Here is a 20119-nt window from a genome sequence, read left to right on the forward strand (position 1 = left end):
CCTAGGCCTATTCTATTTCCGTGACAGTGGTTCTTATACCACTTACTTAGTATATGGTTTGCGTGGCCCCTAGGGCCTAACTGTATTACTTACCTGTGTGACTTAATGTATGCTTAAATAAGACTGTGTTGTACTTACCTCTAATCTCATAAAGAGTGCGGAGGGTTTGACTAGAATAAATACACTTTATTTTATATATATATCTGTTGTGGTGTCCTTTCATTTGGTATTCAAGGGATTATATATGGTATCACAGCTGGCTTCACATGCCATTCAGAGTTTAGCCTAAGACTGCTCTTGTCCATGCTACCACTAGGATAGCTGGTCTTTAAGGTTGACTTTACAACCAATCACCATAAGGGTATTTGGACTGATATAAGGTGTACACTAGAACTAGTGACATCATACATCAGGCCAACTTCTCACAGTCTGTGAGGGCCATCCTGTTTCTGTCAATCCCTGCCCCGTTCTCCTTCCCCCTCATCCCATGTGAGGGTCTGTGAGGGACATCCTGTTTCTGTCAGTCCCTGCCCCTATTCTCCTTCCCTCTGATCCCTTCACATGTGAGGGTCTGTGAGGGCTGTACTGTTTCTGTCAGTCCCTGTCCCCATTCTCTTTCTCTCTGATTCCTTCCCATGTGAGGGTCTGTGAGGGCCACCCTGATTCTGTCAGTCCCTTAACCAATTCTCCTCCCCCTCCTCCCATGTGAGGGTCTTTGAGGGCCATCCTGTTTCTGTCAGTCCCTGGCCCCATTCTCCTTCTCCCTCATCCCATGTGAGGGTCTGTGAGGGCCATCCTGTTTCTGTCAATCCTTGCCCCCATTCACCATCCCCCTCATACCTTCCCATGTGAGGGCCATCCTGTTTCTGTCAGTCCCTGCCCCCATTCTTCTCCCCCTCATCCTTTTGATGTGAGGGTCTGTGAGGGTCATCCTGTTTCTGTCTGTCCCTGACCCCATTCTCCTCCCCCTCATCCCATGTGAGGGTCTGTGAGGGCCATCCTGTATCCGTCAGTCCCTGCCCCCATTCTCCTTCCCTCTGATCCCATGTGAGGGTCTGTGAGGGCCATCCTGTTTCTGTACCTGCCCCCACTCTCCTCCCCCTCATCCCAAGTGAGGGTCTGTGAGGGCCATCCTGTTTCTGTCAGTCCCTGACCCCATTCTCCTGCCCCCTCATCCCATTCTGCCCCATTCTCCTTCCCTCTGATCCCATGTGAGGGTCTGTGAGGGCCACCCTGTTTCTGGCAGTCCCTGCCCCCCTTCTCCTTCCCTCTGGTCCCATGTGAGGGTCTGTGAGGGCCATCCTGTTTCTGTCGGTCCCTGACCCCATTCTCCCCCCCCCCCCTTCATCCCATGTGAGGGTCTGTGAGGGCCATCCTGTTTCTGTCAATCCCTGCCCCCATTCTCCTCCCATGTGGAGGTGAATGGCCGTGTGAGGGCCGTCCTGTTTCTGTTAGTCCCTGCCCCCATTCTCCTTCCCTCTGATCCCATGTGAGGGTCTGTGAGGGCCATCCTGTATCTGTCAGTCCCTGCCCCCATTCTCCTTCCCTCTGATCCCATGTGAGGGTCTGTGAGGGCCATCCTGTATCTGTCAGTTCCTGCCCCATTCTCCTTCCCTCCGATCCCATGTGAGGGTCTGTGAGGGCCATCCTGTATCTGTCAGACCCTGCCCCATTCTCCTTCCCTCTGATTCATTGTGAGGGTCTGCGAGGGTTATCCTGTTTCTGTCAGTCCCTGCCCCCATTCTCTTCCCCGTCATCCCACGTGAGGGTCTGTGACGGCCGTCCTGATTCTGTCAGTCCCTGCCCCCATTCTCCTCCCCGTCATCCCATGTGAGGGTCTGTGAGGGCCATCCTGTTTCTGTCAGTCCCTACCCCCATTCTCCTTCCCTCTGATCCCTTCACGTGTGAGGGTCTGTGAGGACAGCAAAACCAAAGGGGTGGACTCTTCCCATGAGACACAGGGTCAGACTGATTTGCATATGGCCATGTCTGAACTGGGGTGGTGGAGTGAGCTAAAGAATGATGATGGATTAAACCCAGATCAGTTGACTGGGTGTGAGTGCTTGCAATGTTCAACACTCCGTCCATCATCCCCTTTATTTTGCTTTGTTCGCCCTGAGTTGACAGGGTATATCCAGACGTGGGTCCCTTGCTCACTTTGCCACTGGATTCAAGCTAGCCTGGCTGATAACGGCTGATTAGCCAGAAACCGGTCCTAGGATGCTTGTTTCCGGTCCAGGGAAGACATGGCTTGGCAGTTCGGGCTGGACTGTTCCCATGAGGCACAGGGTGAGACTGATTTGCATATGGCCATGTCTGAAGCCTGAACTGGGGTGGTGCAGTGAGCTAAAGAATGATGATGGATTAAACCCAGATCAGTTGACTGGGGGTCAGTGCTTGCAATGTTCAACACTCCGTCCATCATCCCCTTTGGTTTAGGGTCCGTGAGGGCCATCCTGTTTCTGTCAGTCCCTGCCCCCATTCTCCTCCCCCTCCTCCCGTGTGAGGGTCTGTGAGGTCCATCCTGTTTCTGTCAGTCCCTGCCCCCATTCTCCTCCCCCTCATCCCGTGTGAGGGTCTGTGAGGTCCATCCTGTTTCTGTCAGTCCCTGCCCCATTCTCCTCCCCCCATATCCCGTGTGAGGGTCTGTGAGGTCCATCCTGTTTCTGTCAGTCCGTGCCCCCATTCTCCTCCCCCTCATCCCGTGTGAGGGTCTGTGAGGTCCATCCTGTTTCCGTCAGTCCCTGCCCCCATTCTCCTCCCCCTCATCCTGTGTGAGGGTCTGTGAGGTCCATCCTGTTTCTGGCAGTCCCTGCCCCCATTCTCCTCCCCCTCATCCCATGTGAGGGTCTGTGAGGTCCATCCTGTTTCTGTCAGTCCCTGCCCCATTCTCCTCCCCCTCATCCCATGTGAGGGTCTGTGAGGTCCATCCTGTCTCTATCAGTCCCTGCCCCCATTCTCCTCCCCCTCATCCCATGTGAAGGTCTGTGAGGTCCATCCTGTTTCTGTCAGTCCCTGCCCCCATTCTCCTCCCCCTCATACCATGTGAGGGTCTGTGAGGGCCATCTTGTTTCTGTCAGTCCCTGACCCCATTCTCCTCCCCCTCATCCCATGTGAGGGTCTGTGAGGTCCATCCTGTTTCTATCAGTCCCTGCCCCCATTTTCCTCTCCCTCATCCCATGTGAAGGTCTGTGAGGGCCATCCTGTTTCTGTCAGTCCCTGACCCCATTCTCCTCCCCCTCATCCCATGTGAGGGTCTGTGAGGTCCATCCTGTTTCTGTCAGTCCCTGCCCCATTGTCCTCCCCCTCATCCCGTGTGAGGGTCTGCTGGGGGATGTCCTGCTTGTCTCAGTCTCAACCTCCATTCGTCTTCGTTGTAAGGGTCGCCTTCCACCTCAACCCTTCTCCTTCCCCAAGTGAGGGTCGGCTGAGGGCCATCTATTTTCTGTCAGTCTTTATCCCCATTCTGCCCCCCCCAGCCTTTATTCCCATTGCACTTTCCTCTCCATGTGAGGGGATGCCTATTTGCCTCAGCCCCTGACCCCCTCCCTGCTGCCCCCCCTCCCTTCTTCTGTCAAGCGTCGCTTCGGAATATGTATGTCTTTGTTGTTTTATATAGCACAGGCCTCACCCGGCGGGGCTTCGGAGCGCTGTACATAGGTGGGCGCCAGAGAGAAGACACCCATGGCATGCGCTGACTGGAGACACAGCAGGGCGAATGTTCCTGACAATACGGCTCATGGTATGGGAACACAGAGTGCTCGGGCCCAGGGATAGAAGCCTCCCTCTGCTACCATCATCTTCCAATACACATCCACGGTACAGCGGGTTCAGCGGCACCAGGGCACAGGCTATGAGGGCCTCTCTGTCCCTTACCCATGGATGTTTTCAGCACCCGCCAGAGGGGCCACTGTCCAGGCCAGTGCCACACTTGCTACGTCACAGCCCTCCTCCGTCCTCTTCTCACCCCTTGGCCCCCCTACCCTTCCCTATGACGTCGGTTCTGTTCGAGGCTCCCTGTTTGTATGAGCCTCTATCCTCGTGACCTCTTCTCCCTCACCCGTCTCCCTGCCTATGCTTCCATCGGCCTCTAAGTGGATCGGCCCTCTTCTCGCCCCTCATCCCTGCTCTCCCGGGACGGTGAGGGTCCACTGGGCGTTCCCTCGCTATGCCCCCTCATAGTCCATGGGCCTACTTCTGCTTCTTTTGGACTCTGAATGCCCTCCATTCTCTTCTCTCTCCCTCCCTCATACATTCTCTCACTTCTGCCAGGGCGCTACCTGCTGGTGCCAGCTCTATCCCCTCCATTCTGTTATCACCTGCAGCCCTCCCCCCCCCCCACTCCCGTGCCAGGGTCCTCTGGGCGCTACCTGCTGGTGCCAGCTCTAGTCCCCTCCATTCTCTCATGACCAGCAGCCCTCCCCCCCCTCCTGTGCCAGGGTCCTCTGGGCGCTACCTGCTGGTGCCAGCTCTAATCCCCTCCATTCTGTTATCACCTGCAGCCCTCCCCCCCACTCCCGTGCCAGGGTCCTCTGGGCGCTACCTGCTGGTACCAGCTATCCCCTCCATTCTCCTATCACCAGCAGCCCTCCGCCCCCTCCTGTGCCAGGGTCCTCTGGGCGCTACCTGCTGGTGCCAGCTCTAATCCCCTCCATTCTGTTATCACCTGCAGCCCTCCCCCCCCCCCACTCCCGTGCCAGGGTCCTCTGGGCGCTACCTGCTGGTACCAGCTCTAGTCCCCTCCATTCTCTCATGACCAGCAGCCCTCCCCCCCCTCCTGTGCCAGGGTCCTCTGGGCGCTATCTGCTGGTACCAGCTCTAACCCCATCCATTCTCTTGTCACCAGCAGCCCCCCCCACCCTCCCTCCTGTACCATGGTCCTCTAGGCGCTACCTGCTGGTACCAGCTTTAATCCCCTCCATTCTCCTATCACCGGCAGCCCTCCGCCCCCTCCCCTGCCAGGGTCCGGTTCCCTCCTGGGCTCCCAGGGGAGAAAGGCCGGGTGCTCCGGTTCCCTCGGCTCTCTGAACTCCCAGGCGTCTCCAGTTTCCCTGTCAGACTTTTCTCACCTTTAAAGTACCCAGTGCCCGAGGGGGCAGAGATCTGTCCCAGCCTCTCACCCCTGCCCTGCCCTCTGGCCCCCCTTGGCTGAGTGTTCAAATTAGCCGGTAATTAGCGCGCGGTTAGGCTGACACCTGAGTGTCTGCGGTGAGTGACAGGTGCGAGCTATTGTCCCACAAGCCCCCCAAGGGATAGCCCCCCTCTGCACCCTGACACAGCCTGCCCTTGCCACCAGCAGGGCTCACGACCCCTCTGGCAGCGGCGGCCCTCCCTTTATTTTCTGAATCCAAGGGTGTGCGGTTTTCAAGTCTTCTGCTGTTCATGGGCCCACGTCAGTTGTTTTCCAACTTTTGGTTCTGGAGTTCAGTTTCTTTTTCGATGAACAGTGGTTACTTTTGGAAAGGACTACAGGAGCTAAAGAACCATGATGGATCAACACAGATCTGTGACTGGGGGTACACTCACTGCCAGAGGGGTCTTGAGCCCTGCTGGTGGTGCATGGGCAGGCGGTGTCAGGCTCCGTCCATCATCTCCTCGTGTTTGCTTTACTTTTGGAAAGGATCCATTCCGCAGCCAATCAGAAGCGTCGCAAGAATGTAAATGGCCTCTTTGGGCTGAAAGTTTCTAAATACTTACCCAGGCCATAGGCCTTCAACATCTCACTGGCTGAGTGAACAAAGGCTTTCAGGAAACAGCATTAAATAAAACCACCGAAATGCAAACTGAAGTCCGCACAGCCACGGACAGAGAAATGTGAACGTTTAATTGCCTTGTTTACATAATCTACTAAAATGGCCGCAAATTCTCTTTTTTGATCCCGGCTCAGAACAAGTCCAGTGGCCAATGACGCAACTACCAGGAATACGGGCACCTGGCCGGGATGCGCTTGGCGCGCTCAACAGTGATTGGCTGGAAGTGGACTTTTTAAATATGTTTACGTATAGTGCTTTATGCCCCAACCCACGACACAAATAGGTGGCGTGGGCTTGCGCCATCATCTCCCGATGGATTGATGAAGAGGCTGAGAGATCCGACTGCAGCGGCTCGTGATTGGTCCGCCTCACTGCTCCTGACAGGATGCTGTCCTGTTCAAGGAAGGCGATCAGTTGTTGTGCCGGCCTTGGCCCCAGAGTCTAAGCGAGGCCTCAATACCAGTCTTTGCCGCACCCACAGAAGCTTTTTTTTATGCAGCCCATATTTTATTTATTGAGGAAGCAGCCAGGGAAATAGATCTAACTGTGTGGGTTCCTGAGACGGGAATGTTCCCTGCATGGTATGGGGCAGGTAACCCTGCCCGAGTGCCCGACTGCATGTGAAACTGGTATCTTTTCATTCTTCGAGCTTCGATCATATATAAAAGACACAACTGATATGATCTCAAAGGTGGAAGGACTAAATTTCAATCCAGAGACTCAATGGTTGGTGTGTTTGGACATTGAGTCCTTATACACCAACATACCCCAACATGATACAGTAGAGATGATAAAAGAAATACTCAGTGAAGAAGGACGAGATCTTTCGCCCCTGGAAGTATTCATTGTTGAATGCATAGAAATTATTCTTATGAACAACATATTTCTATTCATTAATACATACTATTGTCAGATCAAAGGCACCAGTATGGGAGCCACATGTGCTCCCAGCCTGGCATGTCTCTACGTGGGCAAATTTGAGGACCGACACATCTATAATGAAGTCGCTCCTTATTTCGAAAACATCAAACAGTGGTCCAGATTTATAGATGATGTGTTCTTTATCTGGCAAGGAGATGAGGTAGAACTGGTTTCTTTTCTAGATTGGCTTAATTGTGGTGATGTCAACTTAAAATTTACAGGAAATAGAAGTAAAGAATCAGTAGATTTTTTGGACATTACCATAAAGGTAAAGGAAGATAAACTAAAAGTAGAACTCTACACTAAACCATCAGATAGGAATACGTTACTACACCATACAAGTTATCATCCCAAATGCCAGAAGGACAGCATCCCGTTCAGTCAGTTTTTAAGGATTAGACGTAATTGCAGCGAAAACAAGGATTTCGAATTTCATGCGCTGGCTTTGCAACAAAAACTTCTTAATCGAGGATATCCCAAACGACTCATCAAAGAAGCGCATAAGAGAGCTAAATACTATAATAGGGATAGCATCTTTGAACCCAATGATAGGCCCCAAAAAGCCCTACAAGAAATTGTCATGGTGACTAATTTTAATGGCTTGAGCAATAAACTTAAAAATTTGATAAATAAAAATTGGTATCTACTAAATAAACCAGGCCAGTGTCCACTTAATAAACCTATTTTTTCCTATAGAAGAAATAAAACGATTCGGAATGAACTAGTAAGAACCTTCAGTGAACCGAAAACGAGTATACAAACCAGTATCCATGACGGAATGAAGCTGAAAGGCAATTTCCCGTGCAGTTCATGTACACATTGTAAAACCATTGTAAAAGAACAAAAGATAGTGTTGAATAACACAACTCATTGGATTAATGAAATGGTCAATTGCCGAACAAAAAATGTGGTATACCTTCTAATTTGTCCCTGTCAAAAGGGATATGTAGGTGAGACAAGTAGGGAGATGCGTTCTCGCCTTACAGAGCATAGGTCGGCCTTGAAAAATGGCAAAAAGAATGCCCCTCTGGTTGATCACTGGCGAGAAATGAAACATAAGGAAGACGATCTCAAATGGTTCATTCTTGAAAAAATAAAAATTTCAGCTAGAGGTGGCGACATGGACAAAAGACGAAAACAAAGAGAACAATTTTTCATGTCTAAATTCAAGACCTACTACCAGGGGCTCAATAATAGAGAAGAGTGGGAAAGAATTGTTAGGTAAACTGATTTACATTATTTACAACATTGACTATTGTCCTTGTTTTCAGAGGGCCTGGCAGTTTGATCCCTTAGCCCTATATACCTGTATACCTATATGGTACTTCAGTTATATGGAAATTCGATTAATGTGCCCCACTAATTTCCAGTAATCGCAATTTACGAATGCTAATGTTAGCAATACGTAAAACATCTTTTTGCGATCTATGGGTATGTAGGACATATAGCTATCATCCAAGCATCCCCTTAGATTGTATGCAAATAGTAGAAATTAATATAGATATAACCCCATTGTACAAAAATCAATATTCATTATAAGGTTCTCCGTAAATTCGATGTGGTCGGTTGAGATTCAATAAAGTTTTTTGAATCTCTATCGAAAAAAATAGTATTAGAAACTAGCGAGATCGCTGCACGGCATGGACACATGTGAATAAACGACAGTAGATACGGCCGCAGCGTTTCAGGCTCTATAAAGCTGGCCTTGATGTTATTTAATAATATATATAAAGAAGTAGAAACGGTGCGACACGAAAATATGCAAATTAAATAATGCAGACATAGCGGATGTCCGAACTACCAAAATGGCCGCAGTACACGTACATACGTAATTAAGCCACTGCCGGAAACGTAAATGCGTATATAAAGGAAGGACAACAGGATCTCAGTAGGTGAGCCAGACCAGAGATACCAATACGAGGTGACGTTACGCTCCTTCAAAGGTAAGAACCCGTGGTACTAACAGATATAGTGTAAAAAACAGGGGGCAAAAATAGTCTGTTTTCTAACAGGAATCAGTTATGACACAGCGTCATGTTATAACGCACAGCGCTCGAAAAATATTAGTCGGGGCATCTAGCTTTCCTTAGTATCGAGCATGGCGCTCTTTAAAATATTGTGGGGCTTGGTGGCTTTGATATATAACCATCAGATACGACACCACCAAACTTATTAAAACAAGGGGTCAACACTCTATATTTACTGACAGGGACAACGCATTTCATAACAGCGCGTTATGACGCCCAGCGCACAAATAATGTTAGTTGGGACACCTTGTATTTTTCACTAGCGAACACGGCGTTTTTTAAGTTAGTCTGATACACAGAGTGCAACCACCCGACAACGCATATGGCGTATATTTTAAATTGTAATGATATCCACAATGGCTCCTTTAGTTACAATTCCCAGCATTACATTGCTCATAGCGGTCTTTTCTTTTAACTTTTAGAATTCGTTTCCGCAAAAAAGAAACACGAAGGTTAGATTTACAGACACCTTGGTGCTCAGCGGAATATTCGGTCATTCTGCGCATACAGAGAAAAGATACCAATGAATAGACCGTAGTTGAAATTTTAGGTAAGCAAATTACTATGCAATAGAATTAGCAGTTATCAGAGTACACTATCTAATTTCTGATATTAATTAGGTCATACTGAATTTGTGTCTATACAGAATTAATTGAATCTGAACATGATAATCCATCTGTAACTCTAACAAGCGGCTTTAAAGAAAAAAACATCCGCTGTATTAGGGTGAGATAACATTTCACTGGGTGACATAACATTTCTCTTAGAATAAATAACTCTGTAACTAATGGAGAAATAGAGACAACTAAGTAATAATTTTTATGTTGCTTGATACTAGATCAAAATACGGTGGATCAAGTTAGACACGCCGCCTTAATTAATCAAAGACTACGATTCAGAGTCAAAAAAATTTTTTTTGTAAGTATATAAACAACTAATCAAAAATATAAGAGACACAATTTAAGGAGATGTTTCGTGACATAAAAATATACATGTATATTCTTTAAACTAGATTGGAGTGTGATGTACTGAGCCAACACGCTATTCTGGTCATTTAAGGACTACTTCTAAATGGTCCTATCTACATGTGAGTATATGCCCATAAATCATTTTGCCCCATTTCCAGCAATAACAGAATCAAATAACGATCAAATTTAGAAATTATTTGCTGTGGGGGAGGATTTAGTCATCTAAAATATACCCCTGACATAATGGAATTATTTGCAGGCCCTTCACCAATAACTGATAATTCCATACTTGAGTGATTTAACATAGTGATTGGCAATATCACGATAGGCCGTACACAGGCCTTAGAATTGTGAGGCTGGGATAAATCTCTGGTGCAGTTTTCTACACCGTTTATCAACAGACCCTGTATCATTCTAGAATTTTTTCTATTTAGATTAATAGTCATCCAAAGTCAAGTGTGTCGAACCAAAGATAGGGCTGAATACCATAAGTATATGTATGTATTGTAATCATATACATTCTTTTTATAGATTGTTTTAATTTGATAGAGAGAGCTGCTTTTAATTCATTGGTCCTGAAGAAGGTGTTACAAATCACATCTTACACCGAAACGCGTCGACAAGAGGACAAAACCATATTTGTGTCTTTATACTAATTTTAAATGTGTGCAATGCATTATCAATCTCTATATTGAATGTTTTTATAAAATGTTTTTGCTTTAATTATGTGCAATTAATGATTTTATCTGTCATCGAGAGTTATTTTTCATACATGATTGTTGTTTTTTGTAGAAGATTTACTCTACTACATTCAGATATTTGTGGATAAATGATTGTAATATAAATTTGAGATACAGAATAATTTTCAAATCAAATAAAAAAACAATATATCTTAACGTTGTGTTTAGTCTTATGGACTCCTTATCTTTGGTTCAATATACATTGATCGTTAATCTGTAGTTGGAGACTTGTGAGCAAATCCATGAGGGAAACTTGACAGTTTTTAAACGTTGTTACGTACCCGGTCCCTTCTGGTTAAACCTGGGAAACTCTCTACTTGTTTTTGGTTTTTGATCTTTTCATTCTGGCCCTGACATCTCGCCTACCTAGCTTGTGCTCTGGGATCGAGGTCCGAACCCTTTCTGTGACCAGGAGGGGGTCACGAAGCATCCTTCATGCCGCCTTGAGTGAACCCCGTAAAGCAGCGGTGGCAGCGTATCCAGATTGTGTGAATCAGTATGCACAATAAGTGTGTAGCACATGTATGGTAGTGGGGCTCTGGTATGAGTCAGAGTGCTGGTACATTTCAGATGACCTCAGGTTTAGCATGGCACAAGACGGTGGTGACAAAGCTTCCACAGAACGTGGAAGTGCATTGACTGCATCGAGGGCCGGACTGGCCGTAGCGGGCACCGGGCGTTTCCTCGGTAGGCCGCCAGGGTGGCCGTCCGAGCAGTTTGCCAGGGCCGGTTTCGGTACCCAGTCCGGCCCTGACTGCATCCCCGTCGCTGAAAGGTGGCGAACCAGACAATGACGTGAGGGAAGACAAGGCTGCCCTTAGAAATTCAATCAGGACCTTGTTATCACAAGCATTTACAATGCAACGGTCTCGGCATTGTTAAAGTTAGAGCTATTGGCATTGCTCATGACAATGCCGTCTCTTTAAATGTTTTAAAAACAAAAACATAAACAAAAATAATGGCATGAGCAATGCCAATAGCTCTAACTTTACCAATGCCGAGACCATTGCATTGTAAATGCTTGTTTTAAAAAGTGGACAGCTATTTTTTCTTCTTCTTGGTTTTCTCTGGTCCAAAGGAAGGAATCGTACAATGCATTTGGCAAACTTTGATGCTGAGCCATTGCTGCACAGTCTTTCAAAATGAAGTTTAAATCTTCCTCATTCGGAACTTCTTGCAAGCAATTGCATTTGGGACAATGAAGCTTAACAGACTGACTGAGCACCTCCGTCTCGAAATGACTTAGTTTGGCACGAATACGATATTTTTGTGGAGCTGTACTCTTCTTGATGATATGCAATGGAGTTGTCTTCATGTGCTGGTGAGCAGTAAGCACTGTTGCTGATGACTGTTGGCATCGCTCTATAGACCTTGCAGGAACAAAGTCTTGATTTGCACTTGTGGCTACAGCTTCTCGGCAAGAAAACTCATTTAAAGTGTCATTGAATTCCAATGAAGAGATTCCTTCCAAATCCTGGTAGTCTTGAGGATCCACTGCACCCACTCTCCTTTGTACTTCTTGAACATAATAACTATTTTCTGGAATAACTGCTATTCCTCGAGCAAAGCCCGTACCACCATGCAGCAGGAATTCTAGGCACGGTATTTTTGCTTCTTCATCGCATGGTGTATGACATTTTGCATGAAGATTGTAAATAGTTAGATAGCTTCCGACTTTCAGTGATTTCGCTTCTTGTGCATGGTTATCGAAAACCAAAATATCTATTGTCAGATTTCTAAGCTGGTGAATGATTTCAGGATCCCCTTCCACGCCACCATTTCCAACACACACCTTATGTGGATACTGTCATTTTATGCCATCCCACACCTTGAGAAGAAATGAACAACTATCCACCTCTGCTTTACCCACAAGCTGGCACATGAGGTCGAAATATGTTGAAGGTTGAACGGCAGAAAGCATCACGGATGACCTGGACGAGGAAACCGGACTACATGCCCAGGTTCGTAATACTTCCACTGTGTTGTGGTCCTCTTCAGAAAAGCAAAACGTTTTACTGGAGGTTCGAGGAATTACGGGGGCTCCTGGAGTGCCATCAAACACGACTGTTCAAAATAAAAAATGTTTTTTCCTGCAACTCCGATGACGTTAATAACTCCCCCCTCTGCCCCGCCCCTCTGGAAATTGATGCCCTTGCCCACGACCAAAATGGCAGGTCCCGGTGCAAATCTGTATAAAGTATAGCTGGTTTTGCCCACACTTAACATGGCGACTAGCAGCTCCTCCCTCTTATAGTACATATTTTACACACACCAAACAAGGATTCCGCCCGAGCAGGAACCCTTAGACTTGTTGCCTCGTGCTTTAAGGGGCGTATGCTTTTTTCGAAGCAGTCATTCTAGTGGATCTGCAACGGATAAGAACGGATAAGAATTCAACAGTTAAAACAAAATTCCTATATAGATGTTCTAGAATGAGAGCAGTGCTTTGAAAAGGAGCATACGTTGCGGTGATCTAAAATAGTCTCTAAATATTTGCCTTGTCTAGCAAATGTTTTATTAAATGATGTATGACTTTAGTAAATGCAAAGTTTACTCTTTAATTTCCCTAATTAAAATACGTAAAGGGCGTTTCAGTCATTATGACGTATGGATTGAAGGTAAGGTACCGTGTGCTTCAAATTACAATGCTAGATTCTGTTAATGCAGCAACACTAGGGGAAGAGCAGAGCTACCAACGAAAAGGCCGGCCAAAGGGGTGAGGACACTAGCTGGTCTGTACGTCAAAAGCACCGTTTACTGCCTGATTTGGTAACAGCCAATAGGAAGGAGAGTGTGCTGTAGGGCGGTGCAAGTCGTACTTGCGACCAGGCGAACTCTAGTTGGAATGAAGCTGTAATAGCCAATAGGAAGGAGGGGCGAGCTCTGGGGGTGGGTCGATGACTGCCAGGGTAGGCTGCGTTACATTAACGCAGGCTTCTGGGTTTGTTCCTGTCCTGTGCAGGCTCTGACAGCTGGAGGGGCCTCAGCACTGCTAGGTGCGGGTTAGACGGTAAGGAACGCGTGGGGAACAGACACCTCGGGCTGGGGACATTTGGAACCCTGTAACTCTGAGTGTGAGCCACATATGCACAAGAATAAGGTGTTCCTTTGGCCGAAACTCAGAAGAGCCTCACATAGTTAATGTAACCCCTTTGCCTTCACTCTTCATTTAAAGCTGTCTTCATGAAAAGCCCTCCGTTATCATTGGAAACTTCCGCCCACTCACCTATAGTTAGGAGCTCTTGCTACTTAATAAAGAACACTTGACCTATTAGCATGAAGAAGACCTTGATCATACACAGTGTACAAGAAGCCCCCTCTGTGCACGTTACTTACGGCCAAAAAATTAAGAGCTTCTATTTTGCAACACACAGACCACAACATGGACACCAGGAAGACACCACCGCCTTTCTCTGAGGCAAAACAGAAATGCCTCGGAGAAAGACAGCGTCGTTTTCGGATTCGGGGCGTGTTTTGCTGTTGTCTCCTCCTTGAGACTTCTTGCAAAAAACACGCCCCCCGATCCGAAAAGGACGGGGCCTAATCTGAATGACTGACCTCTTCTCCAATGGCTGGCCAGCATTCAAGAGGCCAGCCAATGGAGAACAGGGGAGAAGAGGGGCGGGTTCAAGCCCCTCTTTTCCAAGTCATTAAATCTCAGAGCGAGACTGCGCAAGCGCAGCCTTCGCAGCCGAGACCTAAAAAGGATGCCGATTAGTTCTTCCTGCACACTGCCGTATGGAGTGGATGAGGGGTTGCACTGCTGCTTCTGTTGTTTGAGGTGAGGACGCTTCTGCCCTTCTAGCTGTCACTGATTACTACTTCCGGAAGGTTGATGACAGCCCGGTGCAGAGAGCTCATCCTTTTGACCTTGCTATGGATGCTCCTGCTTGGAGCCAGCACCATTCTTCTCAGCTGTAAGAGCAATCACCTTACACAAAGGCTGTGGCTGAGGAACAGACAGGAAATTACATTGGAAAGATAACCACCCAATCTGGTTCGGAAACTTTAGGGAGTGGATCCACATCCCCTGTCAGAAAAATGTTTATGAAAGTGAGATCCAAACGACAATACTTTGCTCCAGTTTCAAGTTCCTCATGACCAAGGAAGGGAGGTCCAAGAACTGAAAGTGGTGCTGTGTGACCTGGTTTGGTGCCTGCTTGACAGCCAGCATCACAGAGGTGACGGGACATCACAAGAGGTCTGCACAACGTGCTGGAGAAACAAAGTCTGCCCAGCAACTAAAACGCTGCTAACATGGTCTGCGAGAGAAAGCGTGTGTGGCCCGTCAGCAGGAGAAAATGTCCTGTAGGAAAAAACAGCCGAGTTACTGGCATGTGGAACACCCAGACGTTGCAGACTGCTCCTGGGAGCAAAGCTGCAACCAACCGGTTTCATTAAGGGCTACCACAGGGGCTCCTGCAGTGGACCGTGAACAGAAACTAAGCCCAAGAAGTAACAACGTGCTGTGCGGCAATGATCGGAGGACTGGTGCTGCTGCCCGGCTCCAAGCGACTCTAGTGGAAGAGCTGCCATTGTCGCCAACGTGGCAGCCTGATACTGGTGCGGAGGCCGCCCTGCCAGGCAAGCACCACCAGCGGTCCCACCACAGAGGCTATACCAGCCCACAAGGAGTATTTGTTGGATCCTGGACTGGAGGCCGCATCTGCCAAGATGGGCCCCTGCCCACTGCGACTGAGTGCCAAGTGAAACTGGCACTCAGTCCCATATCAGTGGAGTCGCCACTGAATTCACTGGCCAGTAAAACACGTGCCAGCGGTGCTCGACTGTGCCAATATGAGCCGATAACAGGGTCTCACATGCAAAAGACTGAGCTAGATGTGTGGAGCGTGTGCTGTATCGGGAACAATCACCGGTACTTATCCAAGCTTGGAAATTTAGGACAAGAATGAACTATGAACAACTCTGCATTAGAGAAGACACCTAGTGAACTGCACCTGTGCAGAATTTATGTCTATGTCTATACCAGAGCAGAAGTCCTTTAGAAGTCCCCAAGAGATGCTTCTAGGCAGAATAGAGGGCGTAAAACATGTCTGGGAATCATCGGTGGAACCACAGCCTCACAGCCTCACACCACTGGATTCTATAGGATTGCACTCTGCAGTGTTAGCCTCACAGCCTCACACCACTGGATTCTGTAGGATTGCACTCTGCAGTGTTAGCCTCACAGCCTCACACCACTGGATTCTGTAGGATTGCACTCTGCAGTGTTAGCCTCACAGCCTCACATCACTGCATTCTGTAGGATTGCACTCTGCAGTGTTATTAAAATAACTTTCGTTTACTAAGATAAGCCCTGGGCTGGACTATGCATTATTGTGCCTTTTGTTTGACCGTTGAGTTCTGAGCGCTAGCCTCATCCCCACGACCACCCTAAGAAGCCTTTTACATCTCGCCCTTGCTACCATAAGAGTCTGAAAGGCTGTAGCTGGCCCAATCACCATGGCCGAGAATGAGCAGCCCCTGTCTGCCCTGTGGCCCGCAAAGCAGGGTCTGACACACAGGTTATTTGAAGAAATGCATGCTAATTCAAAGAATTACAGGGGATAACCAAAGTTATAAGCTATCAGGATGCCTCCTTACCATAACAAAACATTCTATCCCAAATAACACTCTACTTTTAACTCCTTATCATAACAAAACATTCTATCCCAAATAACACCCTACCCTTAACTTCTTACCATAACAAAACATTCTATCCCAAATAACACCCTACTCTTAACTCCTTACCATAACAAAACATTCTATCCCAAATAACACCCTACTCTTAACTCCTTACCATAACAAAACATTCTATCCCAAATAACACCCTACTCTTAACTCCTTACCATAACAAAACATTCTATCCCAAATAACACCCCACTCTTAACTCCTTACCATAACAAAACATTCTATCCCAAATAACACCCCACTCTTAACTCCTTACCATAACACAACATTCTATCCCAAATAACACCCTACTCTTAACTCCTTACCATAACAAAACATTCTATCCCAAATAACACCCTACCCTTAACTCCTTACCATAACACAACATTCGGTCCAAAATAACACCCTACTCTTAACTCCTTACCATAACAAAACATTCTATCCCAAATAACACCCCACTCTTAACTCCTTACCATAACACAACATTCTGTCCAAAATAACACCCTACTCTTAACTCTTTACCATAACAAAACATTCTATCCCAAATAACACCCTACTCTTAACTCCTTACCATAACAAAACATTCTATCCCAAATAACACCCTACCCTTAACTTCTTACCATAACAAAACATTCTATCCCAAATAACACCCCACTCTTAACTCCTTACCATAACAAAACATTCTATCCCAAATAACACCCTACCCTTAACTCCTTACCATAACAAAACATTCTATCCCAAATAACACCCTACTCTTAACTCCTTACCATAACAAAACATTCTATCCCAAATAACACCCCACTCTTAACTCCTTACCATAACAAAACATTCTATCCCAAATAACACCCTACCCTTAACTCCTTACCATAACAAAACATTCTATCCCAAATAACACCCTACTCTTAACTCCTTACCATAACAAAACATTCTATCCCAAATAACACCCTACTCTTAACTCCTTACCATAAAAAAACATTCTATCCCAAATAACACCCCACTCTTAACTCCTTACCATAACAAAACATTCTATCCCAAATAACACCCCACTCTTAACTCCTTACCATAACAAAACATTCTATCCCAAATAACACCCCACTCTTAACTCCTTACCATAACAAAACATTCTATCCCAAATAACACCCCACTCTTAACTCCTTACCATAACAAAACATTCTATCCCAAATAACACCCCACTCTTAACTCCCTAACATAACAAAACATTCTATCCCAAATAACACCCCACTCTTAACTCCTTACCATAACAAAACATTCTATCCCAAATAACACCCCACTCTTAACTCCTTACCATAACAAAACATTCTATCCCAAATAACACCCCACTCTTAACTCCTTACCATAACACAACATTCTGTCCAAAATAACACCCTACTCTTAACTCCTAACCATAACAAAACATTCTATCCCAAATAACACCCTACCCTTAACTTCTTACCATAACACAACATTCTATCCCAAATAACACCCCACTCTTAACTCCTTACCATAACACAACATTCTGTCCAAAATAACACCCTACTCTTAACTCCTAACCATAACAAAACATTCTATCCCAAATAACACCCTACCCTTAACTCCTTACCATAACAAAACATTCTATCCCAAATAACACCCTACCCTTAATTTACCTGTCCAGGAACCCGATAAACCATCCTCCGTTATATATCGAACCACAGTATTCACATGACAAGGGCGACGCACAAGGACAGGCTTTAAGATTATAGTCCACATTGTAAGCCTCATCGCTGTCTGAGTACCTACATGCCAGCATTCCATCTGAGGATTACTGGCACTCTCTCCTTTCTACAGAGACATGTTTGAGGCTCTCATCCACACTTTCAGAGTGGATCCCTCTTAATACTCGGATACATTCTAGGAGGAGACTCGTCGTTACCTGGTTCTGTAAAGTAAGGGTAGTTTTTAAGAAGAATGCCAGAGATTAGCCACACCCCTCCAACATGTCTGTCCCACACACCTCCACTTTGCTGCACCCACACAGGATGGAGACCCCGATGACCAATAACTGTTGGTCCAAACCCTCACTTCATAACTCAAAAACACAGATCCGCTGATGAAACTGCACGTCCTGTTTCACTAGGCATGTCTCAAGCAGAGTTCACTCACAGCTTTGGGAGTTTAGTTTCACAGAGCTTCATCCTTCCTCCAGAAGTAAACAGCACAGCAAAACATTGTTGTATTTCATAAGAGGAGCTCAAAGGCCACTCCCGGCTTTAACCACAAATGTCTCTAATCCCATCAGATGTTTGCTCTCTCTTTCAGTACTGTAATACCATCTAACTTGGCTGACAACCTAATCCGAAAACATTCTGCAGAAAGTACAGAACGCGACAGCCTGTTTAGGCAGACAAGTCATGAGCAGATTTCAAGGATAAGTGCAGTGAAGGTCTGTTCAGTTTCTTTCTTGCAAGCCCAAGGAAAGGGGGGAAACAACCTTTAGCACGCAGTCACAACCACGCCGTGCCTTTACGATGTGGGCACCACAACAAACACATCGTTACTATGCGTTCTTTTACCACGCAAGTCGTTACAACGTTGTGCTTTAGGGAACGCGTTGTTGGACTGGTGTTGGATTTCAAGTCCAACACCTTCCCTACTGTTGCGCAGGCTGGAGTTGGAAAAGTAAATGATGCTATTCAAAGTTCAGCGCTTCCCTAAAGCAAGTAGTTGTACCGACCTGCGTGCTTAAGGAACACTGGGTAATAACACGTTTGTTGCATTAGCCGTGTTATAAAGGCATGCGTGGTAAAAGCATGAGTAGTTCCATCATACATCCAGGAAAGGGTGACTCCTCCCAGCAGCCCCGGCGTCACCCTACACATTATTACACAAGTGAAAGGTGTTAGGGCTCTCCTTATGAGGGTACCAGAATGGAGGAAACAGCCATTAGGCAGTCACCTCTTTAACAATCTGACAATGCTGGCTTGAAGATGGAGAATTATGTTGCAGCACATAAGCCGGGTACCAGACTTCCCTTACATCACAAAGAGGGTTGTATGACAGAACCACGCATGCTTTTACAACGCATACCTTTACAACGCAGGCAATACAATGACCGCATTGTTACCTCGTGTTCCTTTACCACGCAAGTCGTTGCCTTAGAGAAGCGCTGGACTTTGGATCGAACCATTTACTATTACAACTCCAGTCTACGCAACAGTAGGGAAGGTGTTATACTTGAAACCCAACACCAGTCCAACAACGTGTTCGCTAAATAAACTCATTGTAATGACTTGGAGGTAAAGGAAGGTGTGATAACGATGCGTTCGTTGTAGTGCCCGCATTGTAAAGGCACTGCATGGTAAAGGCTGTTTCCCACAAAGAGATCACCATAGAATCCAGGAGAAGAATCCAAGTGAAGTCCAGCTACAAAAGTGCAAAAAATCAGCGACAAAATATTTGTGACACATCTTCTGGTCATTCTGCCTCCTGTATATTTGACTCAAACAGCATCTAATATATTACAAAAGACTCGTACTTCTTTCTGGTTTGGGAACTTACAATAGTGTCCTCTGGACAATCCACAATCTTTGAAAGAGTAAGTCTTCTTCATTCAGAATCATGGCGTGAACGGAACTTGTGAAGATGAAGACCCAGGGCCTCATTTAGATCTCGGCGGACAGGTTAGTCGTCACAACGGTAATGGCTATCCCGTATGCCGAAACATAAATCCCATTATATCCTATGGGATTTATATTTTGGCGGATGGGTTATCTGTCACTGTTATGACAGAGTAACTCGTCTGCTGAGATGTAAATCAGGCCGCAAGTTTACACCTCTTTTTCTGCTGCTGGATTCCGCAGTCCCTTTACTGCCCACATCAGATAATACGTTCTCAGCCCCCAGAAGACCATGATCATAGAATCATCAGCACGGGCCAGGACAGCTAGCCATGCACAGGGTGTGCTGTCTGGCAACACGCCATCTAGTTACCCAGTACATGCACAGTCCTTCTCTAATCATTCAAATCCTCTGGTGGGTCCTGGGCACAGGTCATCTCCAGG

At 46.6% G+C, this 20119-nt stretch overlaps 1 protein-coding gene and 1 pseudogene across 1 annotated transcript in view; both read right to left on the reverse strand.

Annotated features, from left to right (window-relative positions):
- Nucleotides 1–20119, reverse strand: part of POLD4 (DNA polymerase delta 4, accessory subunit) — a 201267-nt gene that overhangs the window by 144294 nt on the left and 36854 nt on the right. The window lies entirely within an intron of this gene.
- Nucleotides 11398–14583, reverse strand: LOC146839560 (protection of telomeres protein 1 pseudogene; annotated as a pseudogene).

This window comes from Triturus cristatus, chromosome 4_1 (assembly GCF_964204655.1).
Source record: "Triturus cristatus chromosome 4_1, aTriCri1.1, whole genome shotgun sequence".
NCBI classification, from domain to species: Eukaryota; Metazoa; Chordata; class Amphibia; order Caudata; family Salamandridae; genus Triturus; species Triturus cristatus.